We start from the raw sequence: 8,427 nt of genomic DNA, 5'->3' as shown, positions 1-8,427 counted from the left end.
TAAAACTATTTTTGATATATATTTTAACACCTAGAGTTTTTTAAGTTAACATCTTGACTAGGAAAACTAGAAATATAATCAGTATACATTTTGAATTTATTTTAATAATTATCAACACAAATAAATTGTGTGAAGCTTAAATTTTCAAATTTTCATTTTCATTAAATAAAAATTGTATAATGGTTATTCTGCATTAATGGCTTTACTCATAAAGTTAAAAGTCATAAATGAACATAATATTATATTTTTGAAAATTATAAATTTTACGCTATATATTTGTATATCTTTATGACTAATTTAACAACAACGATAACGTGGCAATGGATTAAACTCAACATGAAAAATAAGGGAATCGAAAATGTAATTTTCTGAATCTTACCATTAATATGTTTGAAATTATAAATTTTTATAATCAATGCGTCGTCTTAAAGTTATATGTTTAAGAAGCAATAATGCATTATACATTTGTTTTAGCTTTTAGATCTTTACCTAAAAAAAAAAAAAAAACTAAACACAAACTATGTGCGCTTAGGCACAAAAAAACTATTTGTTATATTTTCATAAAATTTATAATTTATATATATTATAATGTATCTAGTCTTAAAATATATCTGTAAATATGAACAACTAAAACTTATATAAAACAAATTACTTAAATATTTAATTTTACAAATACGTTTGTAGGAAATAGGAACCTATATATTAGTTTATAATGATATGTTCATATATACAATGCAAAGGATACTAAAATTTTATCTAAGACTTTTAAATTAGTCTAATATTCAATATAATATTATGGCTTTATATGATATACATCGACAGTAATACAGTAATTAAAACTCATAAAATAAAAATGAAATATAATTTTTATAATATAAAAGTTGTGCGTGATTTTTAAACCTACGACTGCGTATGTTTATTACTTATAATAATATATACTTATTAAGTATGCAATGTTAGTATACTCTTGCAAGAGGCTAATTTATGTTTTATTACCTATTAGAATTCTCAGCTTTTTAAACTGTATTTCTTATTTATGCCACTGAGTATAATACAGTTTTTAAAAATGTCTTACAAATATAACAGCAAAATAAACTTAAAATAAATTATAATGATTTTATATATAGGTAGGTATATATAATTTATATTATTTAGGTACTTATATAATATAAAACGTCATTATATTTTTTTAATGTATGTTGTATGTTCATAAATATTTTGTTGTTTGGAACTTTTGCTGAGCTTCGATTTCATCCGTGAATGAACGTTTGAGGAGCATATAAAAAACCTGTAACAAAGATATTATTGTTATATAATAATTTGCAAATTTTATATAGTTTTACGCGCATATTTAATACATAATAATTTATAATTTATAATCGAAATAAGAGTCTTAAAACAACGTAACCTTATAGAATTTGACCGTAACGATAAAGAGTTATCTAAAATACGCTATTATAGTTAAGTGCGTATGGAGTAAAATGAAAAAATAACATGAAATTATATGTACATTTTTTAATAGCGCGTTCTGTTCAACATTTTATTTTACCCTAGACATCCTGTGTTCTATTTTTTTCTGGACGCAACAACTGCACGTTACAGCAGTAGTCATAATACACGCGTGAGATGTTAATCGAGTAATTTACATGTAGGTACGATGAAATGATTAATATTTACCAGCACCACAATTGCATAGGTACAGTGCGTGCTGCTCGTTTTGTAAGCCTCCCTCGCTCCCATCCCTATTAAAAAAAAAAAAAAAAAAATTAAAAAAACAGCAAAAAAAAAAACGAAACACCGTATGTATTAATCGCCGCATGGTCTGTATAATATAAATAATGTTCGACGAAAATCCGGTGGAATTATTTATCGAGGGACTTTTGGCGGTCAAGTCCCATTATCGCCTTATAATTTAGTATTTACTTTACCCGGATAATCGACAGAATAGGTCTCGACATGACGATTTTATGATGTTGTCAAATCGTTTGTTTTTCATTCGGCTAACATGCGGTTAAGTGGACAAAAAACGATTGTTTATAATACATATATATTGTCATTCGTAATATGTACTACTACTTATATGCTCGTTTTTTTTATTGAAACACATCTTAATAAGGAGAATTAGGAACTTCAGATATAACTGTCATAAGAAACCACCTCATTTTTTAATAATTATCATTATTATTTTTTCAACTATAATATATTATTTATTTCAACAATTAATATTTTTAGAAGTTGTTATTATCCATTGTAATATTTGGTATTCTATATTATAAAGATGACTTTTTGATAAAAATATGTTTATAACTTTAAAAGAATATAACTAACCTATGTATACTATTTACATTTAATATAGTGTATAAGTAAACTCTGCTGGTTTAAAATTCCATCCGATGTATACATATACATATATGCGTATATATGCGTGTAAAAAGGATAACTGCATATAATTATTAATTAATATTTGAGATTTAACATATAATAACATATAGTGTTCGAATTCATAGTTGAATTTGTAAATGCAAGGTAATGTGGTCAGTCAGTCGTGTTTACGAATGAGAAATAAACAAAGTTCAGTCTTTTTTTTACTCTTTTGAGTTTCGAGATTTATGTCGCGGGGGAGTTAAAAAAAAAAACATTAAAATGTTGCCTGATAAATACGAGACGCGGGGGACGAGAAGACCCGGCCAACAAAAAAAATATACATATATATAATACCCTTCTCTACTCCTCGGGCCCACCAGAATTCCACACGTAATGGCCAAAGTTGTGCAGAGTCGATTTACGTTTGGCGATGCGGTCTGAAGCCCTGCTGGGAATTAATGAATGTCGTTATCTGCCCGGTCCGTGTCTTCGATTTTTCTAAACCCCTCCAAGGCACTTCGCAGACCCTCATTGGCCCGCGGGGGTGGTGCGTTCAAATAAAAAATAAAATAAAATAAAAAAGGGTACATGATTATATGAAACCGAAAAAGGCTTCAGGGAAGCGAAAAAACGCACGAGTGGAAAAAGAGAGCGAAAGAGAAAGGGAGACAGATAAAAACCCTTTTTGTTGGCTACGAAACAAAACCGACTGGGTTATCTTGAGGCACTTCTGGCAAAATTGAGTGGATCCTTTTTCCATAGGTTTTTTTTTTGTTTTGTTTTTCCCCGTTAATTTATATCAGAAGTACAAACCGAATTTCTGGGGACCAGTCAGTGCGGTGCTGTGGTATCGACCAAATTAAATAGAATACCGTAAAAAAAAAAAAAAAATTGAAATTAAAATGAAACGGGGATGGCAATGCGAATGTAAAGAAAGAATACCGGCTGACGTGTAATTGAATTATTATTCATAGAGCATTATGCAAATCGTGGGACGCGATGCGGATGTGGAGACGAGTTTCGGGAAAAATGTGAGCTTTATACAAATGGAAGAAACGAGGGGTTGTGGGGAAAAGTACTATGGTTATAATATAAGGGTCATGGAAGACAGGAAAAATCGAGAGTGGATTTTCAACCGGCGACGACACAGCCCCTAATATATATAATATACACATATTGAATGCGATATAATTATGGCGAGTACTACCTACTCACCCACACCTCTGGCACTTCATATTCCCACCCACCAACACACACACACACACACACACACATACACAAATAATCGTATTTTTCATCGAATCATATTTGTGGTATTAATTTTAAGGTGTGACTGACATCACATCATCATATAGGTTATTACTTATAATACGAGTATAAATTATATTGTGTATCGTGTAAATTCAATTTTAATAAAGCCAAAGTTTCAGCAGTTAAAGTCACCCATGTAGGTAGATATTTTAATAACGAGACTAGATTAGTGTCACAAACGAGTGATTTTTTACTCGCGTGTTATACCAACAACTATAATTCCACGACAGTATCGCTTAATACATAATGTTCTATAATTTTTACCGATTTTTCGTTTAAAATAATAATAAAAAAAAATTATTAAGTATAAGAAAAAAAGATTGTTTTGAAAGTTTGTTTATTGTTAACAATCTATATTTACTTAGGTACTGGCATTGATCGTGTATTTAAAAAAATGATATTGAATCTAATTTTGAAAGCGACAATTTGCAAACAATATATTAGCTGTACAGTGTACAACCCCTCTGCGTCTAGATATACAAATTAATTTCTAAGCTAATATTTTTATCGTTGCTTATTTCTCTTCGATTTAAATACGCGTAATACAAACAAAGAAACAAATAACAAATCATAAATGTTATGATTTTTCTACCTATTAATTATGGATATATTCTTTTTGATGAAGACTAATAAACTGGAGACTCCAGATTCAACACATGTTTTAAACCACAAACATATAAATCCAATAATTTTTAACATTGATATTCGTATTTATGTGTTTGCATAAGAAATATTTGCAGAATAAAAAAGCAATTCATGAAAGTCATCAATACTATTACGAGTATGTTCAAAAATATTTATAAAATCTTTAACCAGTGTCCACCATTTAAATAAACAAAACAAATATTTGAAAGTAAAAAACAAAAATGTCATGAGTCAAAACTAAATTCATGTGTGAACCTCTCTCGTACTAATTTATAAAGGTTATACCATACAAATATTCTCCAAGTCCCAAGCAATTTGTTGATATAACTTTTATTGAAAACGGTCCAGTAATTTTTTGAATCTATATATATATAGATATAGGTATACCTATAGGTATCTTCTTCTAGTAGGAATATTTTTATTTCTTACATGACGTCATATTATAGCGCACTTACCTATAAATAATTGATCGAGTTTTATGTACACCGTACAGCATCATTTGATACTATTTTACCTCATTTTAAATAATATAATATATTATTGTGAAATAAAGATGAATATACATTGTACAGCAGTTGTAGGCAGTATAGGGTGATTCTGTAGTCATAGAATACATATGAATGTATGATGTATTTACTATCATTTGTTATGCCTATCATTATTGTCTTCTAATGTCCGTATAAGCATTGACAATATCGATTTCTAATGTCAGGCATTAGAATGCTAAAATATTGGCTAGCCATATTTACGTTATTACCTAAATTACACGCAATCATATTATATCCGCTAGTTTTTTAAAAAAAATTTTTGCGATTCACGTGGAAAATTACACCAGGGAATCGTACGCCTATTATACAATGTACCACGATACAGTATACATTGTATGTATTACATTATTATCATTATCATTATTATAGCTATATATATATGTGTGTTTGTGGTACCTACGGGGCCGGCTCGGACGACCGTAACGCATATACGACGATATCTGTGTACGCGGAAAGGGGTTAGAGATACTGCACGGTGGTCGAGTTTTCGGAGTTAAAGAATATATTATATTATATATACATAATATACGTAACGATATGTGTGTGCGGTGGCGTAAGACCAGAGGGCATATAATAACAACACAACGGCGTAGGTACGTATATATTATTATAATAAGCGTATATTATACACGGTATATACCCGACCGAAATTACCATTTTCGAGCTTCGACTTTCCCGTCGCTTATATAATAATATACACCGTGCACTTATACCCCACTCACGCGCATGCGTATACGTATACTACAGAGTGATTCGCGCGATTCGCCCGCCGCGCGTTTCTCTTATATTCGATCTCGAATTTATTTAAAATTCAGATTTTGGAATTCTTCAAGTACAATGCCGATCGCAAAACCTTATTTTCTACAATTATTGTTTAGCTGATTTATTATACAGCCGAGACAATACACTTTTATTTCGACAGTGAACCGCTCTAGGTCGTATATATTTGTGGATGGTTTATTTTTTTTTTTGACGTATGTAATGTAAAAGTAAAAAAAAAAAATCAAACATAGTTTCAGAGTTATTTATGCAAGCTTAATAAAAATAAATGTCTACGATGATACCAGGTTTAATTGGATAAGACGGTAAGAAAATTACAGCGGTCAGTATGACGATATATTTTTAACATTTTGAAATGTGTAAAAAATTTTATTATGTTTATTAATAATCAAATGCAATAATAACAATATATTTATTGACATTCATTATTTAAACGGAAATACAGAGCGCGCAAAGAATAACATTGCGGATTTAATTTAAGAATATAATACGATTTGTCATTCGATTTAATCACTGAAAATAACGTCTGTACGGGTTCAAGAGTCGAATTCATTAACCAATATTCAAATATACCTAATATAAACACCAAGCTGTGCGGGTCTGTATTAATTTTCGAGATTCGATAATAGTCGAAGTAATCGTATCAAGACTAAATCGTATAATATCGCGAATGCTAAAAAATTTCGTTTTGAACCGTTATAATAATATAATATACTCGGTGAACAATGCTGCTTTCTATATTTTTAGAGATATTTTCTACGGCAGTTTAAATTTCTATACAAGTACAACTCTAGGAAGACGTGCGACTATCATATAAGAATTCTGAGCATTTTAAAAACAAAATATGTCCATATCATTAAGTTTTGTCTTCGCCGAGTTTAACTCGAAAATCGCAAAATCCGTGATTTAAATTCGCAAACACGTACAGCATAAATCTTGGGGGGGAGCAAACGTGATCGGCGAATCACTCTGTATAACAGTATGACGTTTGAGTGTGTGCGTAACGCCCTATGGCAGCATGTCGGAGCCGCCGCCGTATAACGCGAGAACACACACTGGATAAAAACCCATTACAACACGACGGACGAAAACATTTTCGTTTTTCGCGCGCGCGCACGCACAACGCACACACGCACACACACACTATACGCGAATATATGATTAATTAAGGGGCTCCGAAGGGGTCTGCGCGCGCCGCTTCGGCGGGGGAGGCGACGGTCACGAAAGAATTAATCTTTGTTAGCCCAAGTCGGCAGGGGAACCCGTGTGTGTTTAATCTCTTGGATGAATTTAAGAACCGCACGCAGTTGAAGACCGCAAAAAAAAAGTTGTATTTTATTTTTGTTTTTATTTATTTTCACTACGAAAAAATATATATCGTTTATCTTTTTTTTTTCTCTCTGTTAGTCCTCCTCTGCTGCTGCTCTTCCCATATACCACCCGGACCGGCTTAATTACTTTTTTTTTTTTTTTTGTTTTGTTTTTTAAAGTTGCTGGCAACGAAATATTGTATATTTTCCCGTTCACTCTCTCGCTCTCGCGCTCTTTTGGTCAGGTCTCTGTGGACACACTCTCCTCCAAAGTGTTGCCGCACAAGTGGAATATATTATTATCAATTTTTCGAGTTACCAAACAACACCACGCGTAGTCGAGTACTGACATACAAGTATAATACGTATTTTCTATTCTCGAGTTAACGTTTGTGTACGACGATTATGACGACTTAATAAATAATAATATAATATTATGATATGAAAATAACCGTTCCTTTCCGTGTCGTCATCTCACTTAAATTTGTATCGTATAGGTAATAATAATATAATATTATGACTGAGTTATGAGTTATATAATACCTAATAACTATTTTTATTATATGATATTATACTCTGTGCGATATAGAAGGATTCAACACTACTCTGTTATTAGCACTTACCTACATAAAATGCGCGTTTGCGAACGAGTATTGCAGTTAATTTTATATTTACCGTTCTTATCATCATCCCAAAAAATACTTACATTGCGTTCGATTTGATAAGTATAATAAATTACAAAATTAAATCATAAAATCTTGAATTTCGATTATAGATCTGAAAATTTTGAATTTTGATTGTAGATCTGAAATACATAAACAAAACAATTTTAAAACGGTTTGCTTAAATACGATTTTAAAATGTGTATAGGTAATATATCTAATAAAGTTTATAAACGATTTATTTTCGCCGTCTAATAATTATCTATTTCAACAAAAACTTTAGAATTTAGATAAAAGTACAACAAATTGCATATTAATTATTACAGAATATTGAATTTTCCATCAATAATTATTTTTAATATTGACATTTTTTTTAATACGATACTATATATAATATATATACATACATACAAACATTATTTGGTATATTATAATATATTTAATAACAATTGTTATTTATTTATTTTATCTTATAGACTATATATTATAATTGAAAACTATAATAATAAACATTCGTGTAATATATTATTATAGCATCAATAGGTAATAATTATTATCAACATATTTTATTTTGAATAAAAGAAGATGGTTAATTCTGTTTTTATTTATTTCGATCTCCAGAGATTGCGCTTCAGTAGTCAATGTTTATAGAGCACTATTGTTTTTCATGAATAATTCAACAATATAAAATAGGTATCTAATAATGAAATATCGGTTATTCGTACAAATAACAACATAATTTATAATAATACTATAGGTAGGTAGCCGGTAAAGGTATCTAAATATTCTAAATGAAAGTAATTTATT

General features: G+C 30.0%; 1 pseudogene; it reads right to left on the bottom strand.

The window, feature by feature from the left end:
• Positions 1-687: 687 nt before the first annotated feature.
• The window catches only part of LOC126550087 (uncharacterized), a 58,278-nt pseudogene continuing 50,538 nt past the window's right edge, over positions 688-8,427 (bottom strand).

Source organism: Aphis gossypii, chromosome 2 (assembly GCF_020184175.1).
Source record: "Aphis gossypii isolate Hap1 chromosome 2, ASM2018417v2, whole genome shotgun sequence".
Classification (NCBI taxonomy): domain Eukaryota; kingdom Metazoa; phylum Arthropoda; class Insecta; order Hemiptera; family Aphididae; genus Aphis; species Aphis gossypii.
This window is presented reverse-complemented; position numbering and strand designations above follow the sequence as displayed.